Source organism: Lactuca virosa, chromosome 8 (assembly GCF_052849685.1).
Source record: "Lactuca virosa cultivar CGN04683 chromosome 8, Lactuca_virosa_CGN04683_v6, whole genome shotgun sequence".
Lineage (NCBI taxonomy): Eukaryota > Viridiplantae > Streptophyta > Magnoliopsida > Asterales > Asteraceae > Lactuca > Lactuca virosa.
In genome coordinates, this window is record NC_136433.1 from 381,576,425 (window position 1) to 381,599,789 (window position 23,365).

Here is a 23,365-nt window from a genome sequence, read left to right on the forward strand (position 1 = left end):
GAAATTCAGGGGTAAGGGATTAGGTTAAATTATTTTGATTAATTTAATGGATAATCCTCAATAGGTTTAATAAATTAATTAAAGGTTTAATTAATTGATAATTAAATCAAAGTTTTGGAATTTTAAATCTAAATTAAAATTATTTTAATATCGAAATTTAAAGATTTAAAAACCCTAGTATTTTGAGATGTTTAAAAATACACCTTATACTATATGTAAAATTAAAAGTTTAATATTTACTATATGTATAAGACAAGTGAGTCGAACCGCTAGTACGCCTCATTCACGAAGCCGATCTGTCACAACCCGCTAAAGCGGAAATACGGGGTGTGACAGTACAAAAGGTTTCATAGCAAAAGTTAAAAGACAACACCAACCATAGTATTAAAAATCATTACAAATTTACAATGAGTTTGAACAAAATTTTAAAAGAAATTACAATATATTAAAATGGAACAACACATGCGAATGCTCCTACAAGTGTTGCGTCTCTACGTGCCTTTTACTAGGTGATTCCTGAAAAAGCATGTAAAACAAGCGTCAACTAAAAATAGTTGGCGAGTTCACAAGTTAAAAATCATATTGGTTTAATGAATTGTAATCAAAGTGTTGATAGAAGTTTCCATAAATAAAAGTACATTGCTAAAATGAGTAAATAAGTTTGCATAAACAGAGTTCGTTGTCATCATGAGAAATAAAGTACGTTGCCCAAATGAAAGAACCCCTTTCTATACTTGATTATATAGTTAATCCGAAACATGCTACATGCATATTCATAAAACAATATTTTATATTGATAAAGCGGTTACAAACTACTGGATACAAACCCACTATTTCATAGTGTTATATATTACATAACTCCCCAGGATTCTATAGTTTTATACACATGGGAGTGCAAAATACAATAGTTTCAAACTATTCGAAAATCTTCTATCAACATAGTAGTTTCAAACTATTCAAAAATCTGCTACCAGTATATAACTATACTGGATGCTTATCTCCTGCAAATTTGTTAAACATTGAGAGGGGTAAGCGGTGGCGCTTAGTGAGTTCAATAATAGATACAATATAACGTTATGCCATATATATACTTTAATATGCCAGAAGCAAAGAGGAACAAGGAACAACAAAGGCATAATGCGAAAAGCTTTCCATATTAATCAATGAGACATAACAATTTCCATACTTGATATAAAATCAATAAAGTTTCAGCACAAATGGCACAGTAAATACTCAGGAATATCATTTTGCTAGAATATTTAGGCTTTCAGCCTTATCTTAGCATACTACCGAAGCCAAAGTGATGCCTATGTCATACACTTCAAGTCAGAGGTACAACCTTGCTATATAATAGCAGATACAACAACTCGAGATGATAACATGGAAAAGCACATAGCACATATAACACATAACATATAATTGTTCCTATATATTAAACTCACCGAGAAATAACCGGGGGTCAAAATAGTAATTTGGGCAGCACTTCGGCTTTAAATATAACTTTCTTCGTTGAAAACCGGGCTCTACGAAGGTAGAGCTTCGAAACCGAAAAGATAGATTTTTCGGGCTTCTCAGGAATTTCGGGGCGTGTTTCGGGCTTTGGAATAAGTACCGGGGCTTCGGGGGAAGTCGGAATGTAAGAAAATGTTGAAAAAGGGTGAAAAAGGGCAATTTTCAAACATCTAACCGGGAGGTCTCGCACCCCTTATATAGGTGCAAGCCTCGGATCCGAAGCGAGGGCGTGAGGGCACGCGGCTGCGAGGTTCGGACCAGGTGGCAGTAGGGTGAGGCTCGGACAGACAGGTGCTCGCTTCGCATTGGTCGGATGACGCGGCTTCTGGCTTCGGATCGGGTCGGCTGCCTCGGTCGAATCAGGAGCCAACACGCGGGTCGGATCACGTGGGTGCATGCGAGGATCACGTGACGACTTCGGACACCTATACGACATGCGTCGCTTCTCGGACGTGCCATGCAGCAGCTTCGGACACGTGGCCAGCTTCGAGCGAGGGTGACGTGGCAATCACTATTCATGCGAAATTTCTCGAAAAATGTGCCCAATCTTGTAAAATCCATAACTTTCTCATACGAGCTCCGTTTTTTACGTTCTTTATATGCACGCGTAGAGAAAATTATGCTCTACAACTTTCGTTTAGACTTCGTCGGAAAATTTTGACTTTATTTTTTATATTATTATTTTTAACAGACCGGGACTGCTAAATCCGTTAAAAATTCATAACTTCTTCATCCTACGTCCGTTTTCGTCAGATTTTTTACCGTTGTACTACTAATGACGAGACCTTCGATTCTCGTTTAGGTTTAGTCAGGCGGTCGACGATTACCCAAATGCTATCATGCTGTCTAGCAGTCTTTGGCAATTTGGTAATAAAATCCATGGACAGTTCTTCCCATTTCCATACAGGAACACTAAGACTTTCTGGGGTTCCGTAAGGCTTTTGGTGCTCTGTTTTGACTTGTAAACATACTAAGCATTCCTGTACATATCTTCCAATGTCTCTCTTTAATCCAGTCCACTAATAATCAGCTCTTACATCATAGTACATTTTACTTGTACCAGGATGTATTGACAGTTTAGACTTATGGGCTTCATCTAAAATCTTCTTTCTTAATCCACCAATCTTCAAAATCCATAGCCGATTCTTGAATACCTTCAATCCTCGTGGATCATCAAGTAAAACATCGGTGTAATGTACCATCCCTTCTTTCTTCACATTTTCTGGCTTTAGGGCCTCTACTTGCCATTTCTCTAGTTCATCCAGAATAGTGAACTTTACTGTGGTATGGGTAACAGCATAACACATACTATTACGATAAACTTTTCTGCTAAGTGCATCGGCAACTACATTAGCCTTTCCAGGATGATATAGGATTTCACAGTCATAGTCTTTGATCAGCTCCATGGCTCGTTGTTGTCTCATATTCAGAGTTTGCTGACTGAATATATACTTGAGACTCTTGTGGTCGGTATACAGTTGACATTTTGTACCAAAAAGGTAATGTCTCCAAAGTTTTAGGGCAAATACCACTGCAGCGAGTTCGAGATCATGAGTGGGATAATTCTTTTCATAATCGTTCAGTTGTCTTGAGGCATAGGCTATCACCTTACCACGTTGCATCAACACACAACCGAATCCTAATCTTGAAGCATCGCTATATACAGAGAAATCATCATCACCTTCTGGAAGTGATAAGATTGGAGCATGAGTCAAAAGATCTTTTAAAGTCGAGAAAGCTTTTTCTTGGGCTTCACCCCACTCGAACTTCACTTCCTTTCGTGTAAGACTCGTGAGAGGTACGGCTATACGAGAAAAGTCTTTAATAAATCTTCGGTAATATCCCGCAAGACCCAAGAAACTATGAATTTCGGAAGCATTACAGGGCACTTCCCAATTTTGAATAACTTCAATTTTAGTAGGATCTACGGATACACCGTCACCAGAAATAACAAGGCCGAGAAATTGAACTTGGCGAAGCCAGAATTCACATTTCGAGAATTTAGCATATAGTTTCTCCTTTCGAAGAAGTTCTAATACCGCACGAATATGAATAACATGATCAGCTTCAGACTTGGAATAGATTAGAATATCGTCAATGAATACGATGACAGATTTATCGAGCATTGGGCGGCATACCCGATTCATCATATCCATGAATACAGCAGGAGCATTCGTTAAACCAAACGGCATAACAAGGAATTCGTAATGCCCATACCGAGTACGAAAAGCAGTCTTCGGTACATCCTGCTCGTGAACTTTCAACTGATGATAGCCAGATCTTAGATCAATCTTTGAGAAATAGCTAACACGCTGAAGTTGATCAAATAAATCATCAATGCGAGGGAGTGGGTACTTGTTCTTGATAGTCACCTTATTCAGCTCACGATAATCAATGCACATCCGCATCGATCCGTCTTTCTTCTTGAAAAACAATACCGGAGCACCTCAGGGAGAGGTACTTGGTCGGATAAAGCCTTTGTCAAGTAATTCCTGCAGTTGGATCATCATTTCTTTCATCTCAGCTGGCGCAAGATGATAAGGAGTCTTAGCAATCGGAGCAGCACCAGGCACAAGGTCAATTCGTAATTCTACTTGCCTGTCCGGAGGAAGTCCAGGCAATTCTTCGGGAAAAACATCTGGATATTCCTTAGCAATGGGAACATCATTCACCGTTTTCTTATCTTCTTTTGAGACATCGACTGTGTAGGCCAGATAGATAGAACACCCTTTCGATATGAATATATGGGCTTTGAGGAAAGATATTATTTTTAAGGTTCCTTGTTCACCATAGACATAGATAGGATTCTCCCCTTCAATGGGAATACGTACTATCTTTTCATAACACAAGAGGTCTGCGTGGTTCTTTGACAACCAATCCATGCCGAGAATAATGTCAAAGTTGGGCAAGGAGATAGGAATTAGATTAGCAAGAAAATTGTAGCCTTCAATTTCTATAACACAATTCCTATAGACTTTTATCGGCAAGTAATGATATACTTCCAGCTGTCTCTACGTGAAAGGGTTACGCGAGTGCATAGCAAGCAATTTGAAAAGAATGCGCAAATTCATAAGAAACAAAAGAATCTGAGGCACCAGAATCAAATAAAATGTGAGCAGGTCTAGAGTTAACAAGAAATGTACCCGTCACAACATCTGGGTCCTCGCGTGCCTCTTCTGTGGTGATCTGGAATGCACGACCCTTAGCTTTTGGAACCTCCTCCTTTTTAGTTGGAGTACCCCTTGATTGTTGAACAGGAGCTTGACTTTTCTCCGGTTGTTGAACGGAAGCTTGACTTCCCATCATCTGACTAGTAAGAGTGGGGCAAAAATGCTTCCTGTGGCCAGTAACACCACATGCAAAGCATGTAACACCTTTCATTGGAAACACGGGCCTCTTGTGTCCTACTTATGCACATCCAAAACAGACCACAGTTCTTTCCTCTAGTATGCATTCGCCCGGATGATTCTTTCCACAATTTCGACAAGCTGGCGACTGAAGAGAAAAAGATTGTGACCTGCCGCGGCCACGAAAAGCACTATGAGATTGTACTTGCTTGCTAGGTTCAGATCGAACGGATTGAGTTGGTGGAATAGAGGAAGCAGGAGCAGTCCTTTCAGTACGCGGATGCTTCAGAACAGTAAGAGTGGCACCACGTAGTTCTAAGTCATGCTCACGCCTTCGAGCATACTCAACGACTTTATCGAATGATAGAACCTCCCGATTGGCAACGAAATCGTGGATTTCGTGCCGTAGTCCCTCCATGAACAACTGAATTTTCTCTTCTTCAGTTGGGATATACTTTGTAGCAAACCTTGCTCTTTGATTAAATTGAGTTTCATACTCATTCACAGTCATTCCTCTCGAGGAATTCTTTCTCCAACCTCCTCTTCATGTCTAGAGGACAGTACTTCTCTAGCACACGAGTTTTGAACATTTCCCAGGATAAATTCTCCTGGTCAAATCTATTGAGAGCTTCATAGGTTGCTTCCCACCAGACCAAGGCTTCTCCGATGAGCATTGCAGAAGTATAGTTAGCCTTTTCTTCAGCATCTACATAAGAAATACGAAACACTTTTTCTGTGTTCTGGATCCAAGTAAGAACAACAATTGGATTAAGAACACCAGAAAACTCTGTAGCACCGCTACTCTTGAAATCTTTAAACGAGGGACGCTTCACCTCTCCTCTCGAAGATTCTGCAGTGGCTTTCTCTTTCCCTTTATCACCACTCTTTTTGTGTTCTTCGAGAGTCTGTCGAATAACACCGATAAGTTTACCCAAGAGTCGCTCCTCACGAGGAGATACTGGAGTATTCACTTCCTCAGTTTGAGGACCTCCACCAACCTCGGGGGTATGGCTACTAACCTGTTCAGCCATTGCTCTGCAATAGGGAGTAATATTGTATTTTAGAATATTAGAATATATATATATATATATATATATATATATATATATATATATATATATATATATATATATATATATATATATATATATATTTCCTATGGTTTGTATCCCTATACTTACAGTGATTAAGTTCATATATTGAACTTCCAATAGTTTAAGTCTAAATACCAATCCGTGGAATTTAGTTCACTTAAACCACTGCTCTGATACCATGATTGAAAGAACCCCTTTCTATACTTGATTATATAGTTAATCTGAAACATGCTACATGCATATTCATAAAACAATATTTTATATTGATAAAGCGGTTACAAACTACTGGATACAAACCCACTATTTCATAGTGTTATATATTACATAACTCCCCAGGATTCTATAGTTTTATACACATGGGAGTGCAAAATACAATAGTTTCAAACTATTCGAAAATCTTCTATCAACACAGTAGTTTCAAACTATTCAAAAATCTGCTACCAGTATATAACTATACTGGATGCTTATCTCCTGCAAATTTGTTAAACATTGAGAGGGGTAAGCGGTGGCGCTTAGTGAGTTCAATAATAGATACAATATAACGTTATGCCATATATATACTTTAATATTCTAGAAGCAAAGAGGAACAAGGAACAACAAAGGCATAATGCGAAAAGCTTTCCATATTAATCAATGAGACATAACAATTTCCATACTTGATATAAAATCAATAAAGTTTTAGCACAAATGGCACAGTAAATACTCAGGAATATCATTTTGCTAGAATATTTAGGCTTTCAGCCTTATCTTAGCATACTACTGAAGCCAAAGTGATGCCTATGTCATACACTTCATGGTCAACGGTTCATACCAATACCCAAGTGATGCTTATGTCATACACTTCAAGTCAGAGGTACAGCCTTGCTATAAAATAGCAGATACAACAACTCGAGATGATAACATGGAAAAGCACATAGCACATATAACACATAACATACAATTGTTCCTATATATTAAACTCACCGAGAAATAACCGGGGGTCAAAATAGTAATTTGGGCAGCACTTCGGCTTTAAATATAACTTTCTTCGTTGAAAACCGGGAGCTTTCTTGAAAATCGGGCTCTGCGAAGGTAGAGCTTCGAAACCGAAAATATAGATTTTTCGGGCTTCTCGGGAAGTTCAGGGCGTGTTTCGGGCTTTGGAATAAGTACCGGGGCTTCGAGGGAAGTCGGAATGTAAGAAAATGTTGAAAAAGGGTGAAAAAGGGCAATTTTCAAACATCTAACCGGGAGGTCTCGCACCCCTTATATAGGTGCGAGCCTCGGATCCGAAGCGAGGGGGTGAGGGCATGCGGCTGCAAGGTTCGGACCAGGTGGCAGCAGGGCGAGGCTCGGATGGACAGGTGCTCGCTTCGCATTGGTCGGATGATGCGGCTTCTGGCTTCGGATCGGGTCGGCTGCCTCGGTCGAATCAGGAGCCAACACGAGGGTCGGATCACGTGGGTGCATGCGAGGATCAGGTGACAACTTCGGACACCTGTGCGACACGCGTCGCTTCTCGGACGTGCCACACAGCAGCTTCAGACACGTGGCCAGCTCCGAGCGAGGGTGACATGGCAATCACTATTCATGCGAAATTTCTCGAAAAATGTGCCCAATCTTGTAAAATCCATAACTTTCTCATACGGGCTCCGTTTTTGACATTCTTTATATCCACGCGTAGAGAAAATTATGCTCTACAACTTTCATTTAGACTTCGTCGGAAAATTTTGATTTATTTTTTATATTATTATTTTTAACAGACCGGGACTAGTAAATCCGTTAAAAATTCATAACTTCTTCATCCGACGTCCGTTTTCATCAGACTTTTTACCGTTGTACTACTAATGACGAGACCTTCGATTCTTGTTTAGGTTGTGTCGACTAAAAATCACTCGATCTAAAATTCGAGTTTTTAGTTGTCTACTGCTAAGCTGAAACTTGTAAAAATCATAACTTCATCATACGAAGTTAGATTTTGGCGTTCGTTTTATCGAACTTCTCGGTTTAACGAATACTACGACTTTCATTTAGATCATTAAGGCTAAAAAGTAGTTTATCAAAATCCATAACTCGGATTTCGACGAGGTTTTCGCCTATATGTTTCTAACGAGATTATCTACAACTTTCAACAATAAAATTTTACTTATTTCAAATTTTATATTTTCTCTAAATTTCACTATTTAGCTTTTAATTGGAATCTCATAAGACTTCCAATAATTTATAAGTGATTCTAAACATAGTTTTACCTTATTTCTAGTAAAAACTATCTTTTAGAACTCAATACTCAATATCACATTATATTTCATAATATTATTTATATAAAACACGATCTCAAAACGTGTATGTTACACCAAATGTGATGCAACGTTCATATCTTCATGGGGAATAAAGTTCGTTGCTAAAACGAGTAAAAGGTTCGTATGTGCATAATGATTATACCATGAGTTCACAAGCCAAGCCTAATGACTGAGGGTGCCCTATTCTATGTCTATCACTAACATAGGGAAATATGGTAAAATGCACTCAAGCGAATCGTGCGAGTGAGGAGTTGTCTACCTCCTAATAGCGTTATCCATAATGACCATGGGCTCAAATTAGTTAAGGAGTTGTGTGAACTGATTACAGGGACTTAAACGCGATAAGGCCTCATGAATTAACAATAACATACACATACACAACAAATATAGCAACCAAGTTTGATACAAGTCAAATTAAATTCAACGAACAATAAACAGTTTTTGGACATGCTTTTCCACCCCAAAACATTTAAAAACCGAAAATAGGGGGAGTCATGAATACTCACAATGCATTGAGATGATGTAAATGATGCCTTGAACTACATTCCAGTTGTATCACTATTGATTCTTATAACGATGTTACACACTAATGAGCCTCTAATCGAAATCTAATACTAGTATACTTACTACTACAATAGAATTATGCCAATATTGTGTCAAAATTTAATATTGTTACGTTACAAATATTTTTCTGTGAAATTTAGATTTATAAGAATCAATTTGTTGTATAACAAATTTAAGTGAAAAATCCTATTTTTTGCAATGTTAATTGAAGTGTAACTATAAAATTTTGGAAAGTGTTTCAAATGGTTAAATATTTAAAACCAAATCAAATAAGTTATAAAACTTCCCAAACTTTGAATTTTAGTTTTAACTGAAGTCAAAGACATTAAAATAAATTTTCTTGAATTTTTGATTTGTCTAACAATTTTTCACCAATTTAATTCCTTGAAAACATCAAAAAAAATTGGGGAAAATAGTAAATTATCATGGAAAATTATTATATTTGTTTTGTTACTGCTTCATAATGTCCTTAAACTAGGAAAATTATTAATTGCCAATTTTGATCAATAAAAACCAGTTTTATAATTTAATAATCTTTTGCACCAATAAATTTTAATTAAATACAAAATAGTAGTGAAAAGTCACCAAACGTTTTATTTGTGTTCCAACTGAAGTTTGGGACTTCCATAAAATCTTCCAAGAATTTTATATATGTATAGATATTTTTCATTTATTTAAATGCTGAAATCCACACAAATTTGAAATAAATAGGTAACAGTTTATAAAATTCACCAAACATTTCTTGCCACTGGTATTTAATATATCTAAACTGGGAAAAATATCAAAGTTGGTTTTCAAACAATTTAACTATTTTTATTTGTTTTATTCATTTAAATAAGCATTAATTCGTGAATAATTATCAAACAGATGAGGAAAATTACCAAACTTTTTTTAAACTTCATATATACAGTGTATATAAGCTGGGAAAAATACTAAATTTGATTTTTATATACTGGAGTCCGATTTTTGGATTTATGTGTATTTAATCTTAGGAGAATAGAAACAAAATAGCATACACATGAGAAAAATCATCCAGCTTTTTATATAGCATCCTAATGTAATATAAAATGTTCTGGTAAAGTTTCATAATTTGTGAATAAATGTAGCTATTTTTCATCAATTTAATCTCTTAAACATTCATTAAATCGGGAAAAATAAGACATTGCCTTGGAAAAATCTAGAATATTTTTCATGGAGTCTCGAAGATGCGTAAATAAGACATAACTGTATTTGGCTATTTATTTCTCTTCAACAAAAATAAATTAGAATTCAACAGAAAACAACCTTAGAAATGCATGCAACTTCATGAAATGTCTTTACTCAGTGCATAGGTGATATCCGAAATTTACCAGAATTTATTGACCATCAAAAGTATTTTATATGAGTTATTTCCCTATTTTCTTGTAGAAATAACAATAAATCGAGAAAAATGATTTATTTTCTGAAAATTTCCAAATCATCTTTTTTTGTTGTCTAGAATTTGGGTAAAATCAGATTTGAGTAGAAAAGAAGGTTTAGATATTTATTTGTGAATAAATCTTTTATGACATATTTGAAAGTTTTTTAACAACATACTTTGATAATCAAGCATCTAAGCTTGAAAATCATCACATGCATGTTGGTTTTTGGGTGAAACACTACCACCATCATTATCAAAATCGTGGTTATGAACATATGACTCATAATCCATCCATAGAACGGTGTAGAAGAAGAAGATATTCAAGAAAACTTGAGATTTTGAAGGAAGATTGAAGGGGGAGTGGAGGATTTTTGTGTTTACCTCAAGAACAACTTCAAATGTCGAAGTTTTTAAGTTGAAATGGCTGAACTTTGCTGAGATTTTTGTGGTTTGAGAGAGGGTGAGAGAGAATTTGGATGGTGGTAACGATGGAAAATGAAAGTGTAACATCCCAAAATACAACCCAAAAATTTTAGTTTGAAAACTTTACTAAACCATAATATCAAATATTAAAAGATAAATCCATGGATCATGCGTCTCAAAATGTCATAATAAGTTTATCAAATCAACTGATGTCAAAACATATCAAAATATCCGAATAAAACTCCCAGGATAAACTGAAGCTGTGGTGTGTGCCATGCCATCATCCCGAGCTCTTCCCCTTACTAGCGGAAGTACCTGAAACCAAAAACTGAAACTGTAAGCACAAAGCTTAATGAGCTCCCCCAAACTACACATACCATACAATAACATATAAAGCAACTACTGGGCCTTGCCCACTGCATCGGACTGAAGTACGGGACTAACCAGGGCCTTGCCCTCTACATCGGACCGAAGTCCGGAAACTGCATCAGACCGAAGTCCAGAACTAACCAGGGCCTTGCCCTCTACATCGGACCGAAGTCCGGAAACTGCATCGGACCGAAGTCCGGAAACTGCATCGGACCGAAGTCCGGAACTAACCAGGGCCTTGCCCTCTGCATCGGACCGAAATCTGGAACTGACTGAACATAACATAGCATAATCATAACTACTAGCATAAACACAGATACTGCATACTGCATCGGACCGAAGCCCGGAACACATAACACAAAGACATGCTTGAATCACAAAGACCTCAAGCACACTGAACTACTGCATCAGACCGAAGTCCGTAACTACTACTAACTAAACGGGTCGGCATTGTGGTCGTCGACCCATTACTACTGGAAGGAAACTCACCTCGTAACGCTGGCTGTTAAGATGCTAAATCTGAAACTGGCTGACTGCTGCTCCGGAACTCCCCGGCTACAATCCCATAAACACTAAATCAGATATTGATAACTGTTTTCAGGGTAAAATGACTATTTTACCCCTGGTCAAAGTCAACTTCCTGGTCAAAGTCAACTTCCTGGTTGACTCTACTTGCCGAGTCCTACTATGAACTCGCCGAGTTCCTGGACTCACACTTCTCTAACTCGCGACTCGACTCACAGAGTCGGGACGTAGATTCGCCGAGTCGCTCTACTTCCAGATCCTTGTTCTAACTCACTGAGTCATCTTCCACTCACTGATTCAACTCACAACTCTAAAATCGGAGAAATCAGGAGTTTGAGCCCCGACTCGCCGAGTCCAAGAACAACTCGTCGAGTCCTATGCATGTCCTCACTAAACAGTTGATTCTAATCGATTCCAGTGCATCCAATTCATAAATCTGAGCTTCTAGGGCCGATATAACACGTAAAGTTGCCAACTTTACGTACATGCATAGAGGTATGAAGATAAAACACTAAAATAAGCTAGAAATGGGAACCTAGGGTTTGGAACAAGGCCTTTCTTTGCATAAAGGTAGATACTTTGAGCTCCTGGGGCTCATAGATGTCTAGATCTATAACTCACTACCCTAAGGGAGCTCCAATCTCGAGTTTGGATCTTGAAATGTCCCAAAAATGGCAAAACAAGCATATATGAAGATCTACAAGGAAAATGAACAAGGTAGAGGCTTTATTACCAGATGAAGTAGCAAATGGAAGCTAGCTTCTGGATCTCCTTCTTCTCCTTTGCACCTTCTCTCTTTCCTTCTCTTCTACACTTCCAAGAATACACCAAAACACTCAAAATCAAGAAGGAATCACTCAAACTCACCAATAGAGGCTAGGGTTTTGAGGGGGAAACGCTCTAAGGGTGCTGGAGGCTGGGATGGGGGCTATAAGGACGTTTAAATAGGGTACAAACGCTAAGGATTAGGGTTTCATCCAGACTGGCCTACTCGTCGAGTCCAGGAGCAGACTTGCCGAGTAGATCACTTAAAACCCGCGTCCAACCTGGCATCTACTCGACGAGTTAGGACTACTACTCGTCGAGTAGCTCTTTATAAAAGACTTTTAATAAATTAATATGTACCAGGAACGGGGCGTTACAATTCTCCCCCACTTATCTTAGACTTCGTCCTCGAAGTCTGCTGTCTCTGGAAACAACTCTGGGTAGTGCTCCCTCATCTCTTCCTCGGGCTTCCACGTCCACTCCGAACCTTTGCGGTGCTGCCACTGCACCTTAACTAACTCTACTGACTTGTTCCTCATCTTTTTCATGTTGCGATCTAGAATCGCCACTGGTCTCTCGATATAGTTCAGGTTATCGTCAACCTGAATGTCCTCCAGGGGTACCACTGCTGAATCATCCACTAAGCACTTTCGCAACTGAGAAACATGGAACGTGTTGTGGATCTGGCTGAGCTCTGCTGGAAGATCTAACCGATAAGCAACCCGACCCACCGGGCCAAAACCCTAAACGGACCAATGAATCTGGGGCCCAGCTTGTCCCTCTTCCAAAATTTGATAACACCCTTCCAGGGTGACACTTTCAAGAGCACCATATCGCCCACCTGGAACTCCAAGTCCGAACGCCTCATGTCGGCGTAACTCTTCTGTCGACTCTGCGTAGTCTGCAGTCTACTACGGACCTGCTGGATCAACTCTGTGGTCTTGAGCACCACCTCAGTGCTCCCGATGACCCAACAAATCGGGGTCCTACACTTCCTCCCGTAAAGCATCTCGAAAGGAGGGCGGTCAATACTAGCATGGTAACTGTTGTTATAAGAAAATTCTGCTAATGGAAGATACATATCCCAACTGCCACCAAAATCTAGAACACATGCCCGTAGAATGTCCTCGAGATTCTGAATCGTCCTCTCGCTCTACCCGTCTGTCTGAGGGTGGAAAGCGGTGCTGAACTGAAGACGAGTCCCCATATCGTCATGAAACCGCTTCCAGAACCTGGAAGTGAACCGGACGTCTCGATCTGATACTACTGATACAGGCACTCCATGCCGTGCCACTACCTCGCACACATAAATATCGGCTAGCTTCTCGGCCGATATGCTCTCCTGAATCGGTATGAAATGCGCGCTCTTGGTCAGCCGATCCACTATGACCCAAATCGAATCAACTCCACGTGCGGTCCTGGGGAGCTTAGTAATGAAATCCATAGTGATATCCTCCCATTTCCACACTGGAATGTCTAACGGATGCATCTTGCCGTGGGGTCTGTGATGCTCCGCTTTGACCTTCCTGCAAGTCAGGCATCTCTCCACGTACCAAGCTACGTCCCGCTTCATGTAGGGCCACCAATAGTCGGGTCGAAGATCTCTGTACATCTTCGTCGCCCCTGGGTGGATGGAGAACCGAGACTTGTGAGCCTTATCCATCAAAACCTGTCGTACTCTGCCCCAGTACGGTACCCATACTCTCCCATGAAGGGTCAACAATCCTCGACTGTCATAGTCAAAGGAAGCTACTCGGCCCACAATCCTCTCACACTTCTGCCTCTCCTCCTTCAGGCCCTCAACCTGTGCCTCTCTGATCTGCTCCAACAATGGAGTAATCACTGTCATCCTCAGACATACATCCCTAATCGGGGCTGCTACCGCCTTGCGGCTCAGGGCGTCGGCCACTACGTTGGCCTTGCCCGGATGATAAAGGATCTCACATTCATAATCCTTTACCACGTCTAACCATCGGCGCTGCCTCATGTTCAGATACGGCTGATCCATGAGGTACCTCAAACTCTTGTGATCCGTGTAAATGATACAGCGGACCCCATAGAGGTAATGTCTCCAAATCTTGAGGGCGAACACCACTGCCCCCAGCTCTAAATCGTGCGTCGGATAGTTAGCCTTGTGAGGCTTCAACTGTCTAGAGGCATAAGCTATCACATGCCCTCGTTGTATTAACACTGCTCCCATACCTGTGATCGAAGCATCACAGTAAACTACAAAATCCTCTACTCCCTCTGGCAGGGTGAGAATCGGCGCCTCGCACAATCTCTGTCTGAGGGTTTCAAATGCTTCCTGCTGCTCAGGCCCCCAGCAAAACACCACCGACTTCTTGGTCAGTCGGGTGAGCGGAACTGCTATCTTGGAGAAATCCTGGATGAATCTCCTGTAGTACCCTGCCAGTCCTAGGAAGCTCCGAATCTCAGTTGGAGACCTCGGGACCTCCCACTGCATCACAGCCTCTATCTTGGCCGGATCTACTAGTATACCCTTCTGGTTGACGAGGTGAGCAAGGAACTGCACCTCTCGCAACTAGAACTCGCACGTGGAGAACTTTGCCAAAAGTTTCTCCCTCCTCAGCGTCTCTAGCACCTCTATCAGGTGCTCCTCATGCTGCTCCTGAGTCTTGTAATAAACCAAGATGTCATCAATGAACACTATCACAAACCGATCCAGCATCGGTCTGCATACGCGGTTCATGAGATCCATGAACGCAGCTGGAGCGTTGGTGAGCCTGAACGGCATCACCACAAACTCATAATGACCATAGCGGGTTCTAAAAGCGGTCTTCTGCACATCCTCATCCCTGACCCGCATCTGGTGATACCCTGACCGCAGATCAATCTTGGGGAACCAAGATGCTCCCTGAAGTTGGTCAAACAAGTCATCTATCATCGGGAGTGGGTAACGGTTCTTCACCGTTACCTTATTCAACTCCCGGTAATCTAATCACATACGGTGCGACCCATCCTTCTTCCTCACGAACAGGATCGGGGCTCCCCATGGTGAACTACTCGGCCTGATGAAACCCTTGTCTAACAGCTCCTGCAACTGTGTAGATAAATCCTGCATCTCTGGAGGAGCCAACCGATACGGTGCCTTGGCTATCAGAGCCGCACCAGGAACCAGATCAATCCGAAACTCGACCTGTCTCTCCGAAGGTATTCTAGGAAAATCCTCTGGGAATACGTCCGGGTACTCTCCTACTACTGGTACATCGTCAACTGTCGCCTTACCCTTCTCTCGGGCATCTATGACATAGGCGACGTACCCTGCGCAACCCTGCTCAACGTAGCGCCTTGCTCTCGCTGCTGAACACAGAATCGGTCCGCGTTGTGGCCTCTCGCCCTGAATCACTAACTCTCCCCCACTAGGAGTGCGAACCCTCACTAACTACAGTTCATAATCAATCACTGCCCCATTGGGGCTCAGCCAATCCATACCCACTATAACCTTATTCCCTCGCAGGGGAATGGGAACCAAGTCCACTGAAAACTGCTCATCAAATAACTACAGCGAACACGTCCTATGTACTCTCGCGACCCTGACGGTCCTGTCATCAGCTATCTCAACCTCAAGTGGGCAATCCAGCTCCCCCGGAGCTCTGCTAAACCTCTTGCTAAGCGCAAGGGAAACGAATGATCGGGTAGCCCCCGAGTCAAACAATATTGTAGCTGAAATGCCGTTCACTAAGAACGACCCTATACAAAAACATATAACCATGAGAAACAATCAATATCAATAAAGAAATAAGAGGAAAATACATACCCGTCACCACATCAGGAGTCGCTCGCGCCTCCTCTGCTATCATCTGAAAAGCTCTACTCCTCGCCACTGGCGCCTCACCTCGGCCTTGACGGCCGTCAGTAATCCTCAAAGTAGCAGGGGCAGGTGCTGCCACCTTACCTGCTGCTGCTAAACTCGGGCACTGGGACTTTTTATGTCCCCTCTGATTGTAATGGAAGCAAATCATATCAGATGTTGTGGTGGTGGTGGTAGTAGCTGTATAATCTCTACTCATATGCCTTGTCCGACCGCACTTATAACAACCAGCACTACCTGCCTTGCACGCCCCATCGTGCAATCTCCCACACTTGCCACACCGACTGTGGCTCTGCTGTCCTCTAGATCTGTGATCTGATACCTTGGGGTTTTTGCCTGAACTCCCTGTGCCAGATGCCGCCTCTGGCTTCCTCTTCTTCTCCATCTCCAAATCTATCTCTCTTTCACGAGCCCTCGCAATCATATCATCCAGCGTTTTACAGCTGGACCGGCTCACAAACTAGCGGATATCACTCCGCAACATCTCATGATAATAGGACTTCTTCATTACCTCATCAGCTGCGTACTGAGGAACGAGAAGAGCCCTCTCCCTGAACTTGGCGGTAATCTCCGCCACTGTCTCTGTAGTCTGAGTGAGATCCTGAAACTCCCTGGCTAAGTGATGGACCTTAATAACCGGTGCAAACTCGGCTCTGAACCTGGTAGTAAAATCAGCCCAGGTCATCGTATCAAGAGCTGCGTTATCTCCAATAACATGTCCGATCTCCTCCCACCAATCTCGTGCCTTGTCCTTCAGAAGACAGGATGCTAGTCTGACCTTGTCCTCCTCGGGACATCTGCTGGTGCGGAACGCATTGACGACATCTGCCAACCACCTGGTACTCGCAATGGGATCCCGCGCCCCATGGTAGTCTGGAGCTCCACAAGCCCAGAACTCCGTGAAGGTGAGTGTGCGCGACCCCGTCATGGCCGCCACCTCAGCACGGAAGGTGCTCAACCTCTCGTCCATCAGCTCTAAAATACCCTCCTTGATCGAACCGAAGATCACCGGAATCTGCTCAAGTATGGTGCGAGTAACATATGAAGAGAGGAACTCCCTGGTCTGCTCATCTAGATGCTCGGCTCCCGAGCCTGATCCTGATCCCTCGCCGGCTCCTAAACTGCCGACTGCTGGCCTAGGGCGTAAAACCACCATTCTGAAAACACATCATGACAAACGTCAGAAACACTGATATATCTCGATGGATCGCTACTACTACAAGTTTCCTGGTCTCATCTCAGCCTTCCTTGATTCAAGTACGGATCCTCTGCTTTCAGTAGTACGGGCCCATACTACCTTCCACATCTATCCGTACTTTCCTTAAGTACTGCCTTGACTCCACCAAGTCACTTCTACTGCTACTGATCTTTGCTACTCTCATCCTAGGCTTGCCCTAGGGAAATATCTGACTCCACCCAATCCAGTCCTCAGCTGCTGAAGGTCTCCTTGTAATGCCAATTAGCCATCACCTGAATACCATCACATGTGACGAGGCTCAGATAATCCTTCGAGTAAAAGACTCGTCCCTACAACGGTTAGACTGAAACAAGAGTTGCGCAATAGGGCCGAATCCAGCACTCTGAGATTATTCAACCCTGATCACATGTGACGTGACGTATTCACCTAATGGCTAACTCCCATCACTTCGAGTCCTACAAAGCACGAAGCAAGCAACATTCAGACACAGGAAACTACTCAAACGAATCTATCCTCATAACGAGAACTGTACAAGCATACAATGCTAAGCTCATACTATCAGGCATAACCTAAACAGGCTATCCTACTGCTGTCTACTCAATGCTAGCATGTAATTCTCATAAAGCTGAAACACATACAACAGGCACATAAGGCATCCTCCTAGATCCTTAGTCCTATTCTAGCATGATGTTCTACTGAAACTGGAACTGATAATTATAACATAAACTTGTATGGGTAATTTGGGAGTACTTACTTGAGCTCGGCTGATCGCATGCACCACGCCCTTTTCGTTTTCTCAAAACTCTTTTCTTTTTAAGTTTCTTTTTCAAAAATTCTTTCGAAAACATTTTTCTTTTGAAAATCTTTTACCATTTCCTTAGTTTGAGTCAAGTCATACCCGAAAGTGTGCCTGAATCCCTCAAACCAAGGCTCTGATACCAACTTGTAACATCCCAAAATACAACCCAAAAATTTTCGTTTGAAAACTTTACTAAACCATAATATAGAATATTAAAAGATAAATCCATGGATCATGCGTCTCAAAATGTCATAATAACTTTATAAAATCAACTGATGTCAAAACATATCAAAATATCCGAATAAAACTCCCAGGATAAACTGAAGCTGTGGTGTGTGCCATGCCATCATCCCGAGCTCTTCCCCTTACTAGCGGAAGTACCTGAAACTGTAGGCACAAAGCTTAGTAAGCTCCCCAAAACTACACATACAATACAATATCATATAAAGCAACTACTGGGCCTTGCCCACTGCATCGGACCGAAGTCAGGAAACTGCATCGGACCGAAGTCCGGGACTAACCAGGGCCTTGCCCTCTGCATCGGACCGAAGTGCGGAAACTGCATCAGACTGAAGTCCGGAACTACTACTAACTAAACGGGCCGACATTGTGGCCGTAGACCCATTCCTACTGGAAGGAAACTCACCTCGTAACACTGGCTGCTGAGATGCTAAATCTGAAACTGGCTGACTGCTGCTCCGGAACTCCCCGGCTACAATCCCATAAACACTAAATCAGATACTGATAACTGTTTTCAGGGTAAAATGACTATTTTACCCCTGGTCAAAGTCAACTTCCTGGTTGACTCTACTCGTCGAGTCCTACTATGAACTCGCCGAGTTCCTGGACTCACACTTCTCTAACTCGCGACTCGACTCGTCGAGTCGGGTCATAGACTCGCCGAGTCCCTCTACTTCCAGATCCTTGTTCTAACTCACTGAGTCCTCTTCCACTCGCTGATTCAACTCACAACTCTAAAATCGGAGAAATCAGGAGTTTGAGCCCCGACTCGCCGAGTCCAAGAACAACACGTCGAGTCCTATGCATGTCCTCACTAAACAGTTGATTCTAATCGATTCCAGTGCATCCAATTCATAAATCTGAGCTTCTAGGGTCGATATAACACGTAAAGTTGCCAACTTTACGTACATGCATAGAGGTATGAAGATAAAACACTAAAATAAGCTAGAAATGGGAACCTAGGGTTTGGAACAAGGCCTTGCTTTGCATAAAGGTAGCTACTTTGAGCTCCTGGGGCTCAATGATGTCTAGATCTATAGCTCACTACCCTAAGGGAGCTCCAATCTCGAGTTTGGATCTTGAAATGTCCCAAAAATGGCAAAACAAGCATATATGAAGATCTACAAGGAAAATGAACAAGGTAGAGGCTTTATTACCAGATGAAGTAGCAAATAGAAGCTAGCTTCTGGATCTCCTTCTTCTCCTTTGCACCTTCTCTCTTTCCTTCTCTTCTACACTTCCAAGAATACACCAAAACACTCAAAATCAAGAAGGAATCACTCAAACTCACCAATAGAGGCTAGGGTTTTGAGGGGGAAACGCTCTAAGGGTGCTGGAGGCTGGGATGGGGGCTATAAGGACATTTAAATAGGGTACACACACTAAGGATTAGGGTTTCATCCAGACTGGCCTACTCGTTGAGTCCAGGAGCGGACTCGCCGAGTAGATCACTTAAAGCCCGCATCCAACCTGGCATCTACTCGACGAGTTAGGACTACTACTCGTCGAGTAGCTCTTTATAAAAGACTTTTAATAAATTAATACGTACCAGGAACGGGGCGTTACAGAAAGAAAGTGAGAGACAGAGTGTATGAGTGACTTAAATGATTTCTACTTTGGAAAGAGAGACAGTGGGAGAGAGATAGAACAAATTTTAGGGGATATAATGCCTTCTCTCTCTCTTTTATTTTTATAAAATTCAATCTTTTATAAATATATCTAAGTTGTTTTTATAAATTGTGCATCATAACCTAGTTTTTACTCATAAAACCTTGATTTTTGGCTTATAAATTAAGGGTAAATTATAATGATTTAATTTTTATTTTCCTGAATTTAATTATTTTAAATTGATATTGTAAGGTACATAACAATTTTATGGAGTTGTAGATGTTAAAGTTTATAAATTTGAGAAATTAGGGCTTGTACGGTTTTCCGGATTTAGCTAAACTTTAGATATCAAGATAGATTGAATTTTAGAGGCATGGAATTATCTTTGAGTCTTATAACTCTTTTTTAGTTATAAATAATGTTTGTAGTTCCTTTTTGTCGGTTTATTGGCATTTCTATGTAGTGGTTCTGAGATTCAATTGAAATAGAGGAACCAAGTATATTAGTCATAGTTTTCAACTTTGACTTAAGTTTCTATGAGACTTTGACCTAATTTATACTACTAGGTCAAGTGCATGATGAGTCTACATGATTCATGCAAGGATTTTCAATTCAAGGAATGACCCGAATATGGATAGTCATTACAGTTAAGTAGTGGTAGAATTCACATATCAAAGTGAAATCTAAGTACACTATCCTTCATTTCTACTTGTTTCCAAGTTTATAGTAGGTTATAACTTAGCTTCTAGTTACAAAGTCTAGAATATTCCGTTCCTACACGTGCAACTAAGTTTATCAATTCTATAACCGACTCGATTTTTGACGGTCGCCACAGTCTCCCCCGGTTGAAAGAATTTCGTCCCGAAAATCAATTCATGACGTATTATATTAGAACTTAGCCGAATACATTTGTATAGATGGAGATTTGTGTTTTTGGGCTCGGTTAATAGTTCATATTGTTTACCTGGTTTGGGCGTGTCCAACCGTGGTTTATTATTAGGGTTTGTGTATATATAATGCGTGCATGTATAGCGTTAAAGAGGTAGCTCTCATTAATTGTTTTGCATTGTAACCCTTACACACCTCTACAGTCGAAGTTCTTAATCGAGCTCTTCTGAGGTGTGAGATATTAATCATTCAGCACCATTTGATCCATTCCTGTGTTCTTCTCTTGATTGATATTGTTTTTCTGTTTAGAATCTGTCGATCTATAGCGAAATATTCTCACAATCGGTATCAGAGCAGGAGACTTTGTAATACATACGCATCTCTTCTATTTGAAGAATCCATTAGGGTTTCCGCTTTTTTCGAATATATAGAAGATGTCTTCTTCTTGTCGATGGTGTATCTGTTGTTCGATAAAGCCCTAGTCTCTACATTACAAGTCTGATTCTAGCAGATTCAAGGAAAACATTCATCATGTCTCACGATGACTCTCAAATCAATCCGATCAACATCTCCAACAACATAGGATCCACTACGAGGGTACCTATTCTCTATACTCAAGATTATGAAGTGTGGGCGCATCACTTTGAAGACTATGTCATTGGATCTGAAGACAATGGCTATCTCATCTGGGAAGCAATCACATTGGGTCCGTTTATTCACTCAGGAACAAATAAAACTATCAAGACTCAAAGAGAGTATAACCAACTCTTGGCTGACGTAGAGAAGATTCCTCAAGATGAAAAAGACAAGGTGTTATGCAACGTCAAAGCGATGAGGATGATCAGATTCACTTTGCAATCCGACACTTTTCGTTTGGTAAGTTCGTGCACTACAGCTAAAGAGATATGGGATAGGTTGAAAGAACTATACTCAACTAATGAGGATCTAGAGCACTCGATCCAAACCCTACTGCTCTCTGAGTTCGGTGCTTTTGTACAAAAACATGAAGAGAAACTGATTCAAACTTTCAATCGGTTCAACCATTTGCTCAGTAGGATGATGAAGTATGGTATTGAAAGGAAAGTGATCGAACAAAAAGTGACATTTATGAATGGATTAAGGCCCGAATGGATAGCAGTGGTCTCGACCGTGAAGGCTCATGAGCAATTTAAATCGTATTTGTAGAGACCCATTTTTATAACGAACGGTGAGTGCGGAAGAAGGATATCTCGAGATTAATCGTGATTTTGGAAGTATGAACACGAAGAACATATTATGAGTTCATAAGAAAAGACTAAGAACAAAGAGAGAATAATATATTTCATGAAGAACATGGTGGGAGAGAAACTCTCCCTGGGTGGGAGAACCCACCAACTTTTTCTCTCTCTAGGATTACATTGTAAGAAAAGTAATCTCTAATCTAAGAAAAGAAATGAGCTAGCTAAAGTAATAAATGACCAACTCTCCCTTTATATAGGAGGGAGAGTATTTACACCACAAAATACAATAAAGGGAAAATACAACCTAATAAACACTCATTATTTGTGGAGCATTTCCATGCACCAACATTCTCTCCCTAAATGCTTACAAATGATGAGAGATCCAATAAGTGATACAAGGCTATAATACAGTAATCCGACTAGCAAGTGTGGTAATAAAATGAAATCAAGTGCTGAAATGTCTCTGAAACTCTGAAGTGTCTGTGAAGTCTGAAACTGGCCATGAATCTCTAACAATGAAGGTCTTCGGCTTCAAAGCACAACCAATGAAGCAGAAAAAAAAAATAAGATCCAAATCTTCAAACCAGTCATAATCACCCGAAGAAGGAGGTCACCATGAGCAAGTAGAAGATCCAATAAAAGAAACACTTCGGCTTCAAATGTCTGAAAAACATCTCGAGTTCTCGAATCATAATACATCGAAATTCTTCAAAGAATAACCTGCTAAAAATGTGAAGCATCCATAAAATGAAGTCCGGATAAAAATAATGTGAGTCCAAAAATATGGTCTAGCAATGCCGAAAATTTGATCCAAGGACAAAAAATAAGTGCCACGTCACATCTCCAAAATAATCTTCGTCTTCAACATATCACAAATCCAAACTCGTAAAACCATAAGATCTGAACCGGATGCGAACACAAAATCATCCTGTGGTAGAGTCCAAATGCTCAAGATACATGATTCGTCAACCAAAAATCAAGAGCGACAAGTCATAAAATCTCATAAAGTGAAGAATGCGAAACAACTTTGTTGATCAATCGCCGTTGCGGTGCAAGCATCACCAAAAATAATATGAAGTCCGACTGCGGTAGGAGTATTCTTCCAATAATAACCGGCATGAAATGAACCAATGTGACAATCCAAGGGTGCGGTTGTGGCAAAAATTGGTGTTAAATAAAATAATTGGTGTAAAAAAAAACTTGGTTTTAATAAAAAAATGGCTAAATAAAAAAAATTGGTGTAAAAAAAATTTAATTAAAAAAAAATAATGCAGAAAAAAATCTGAATAATAAAAAAAAATTC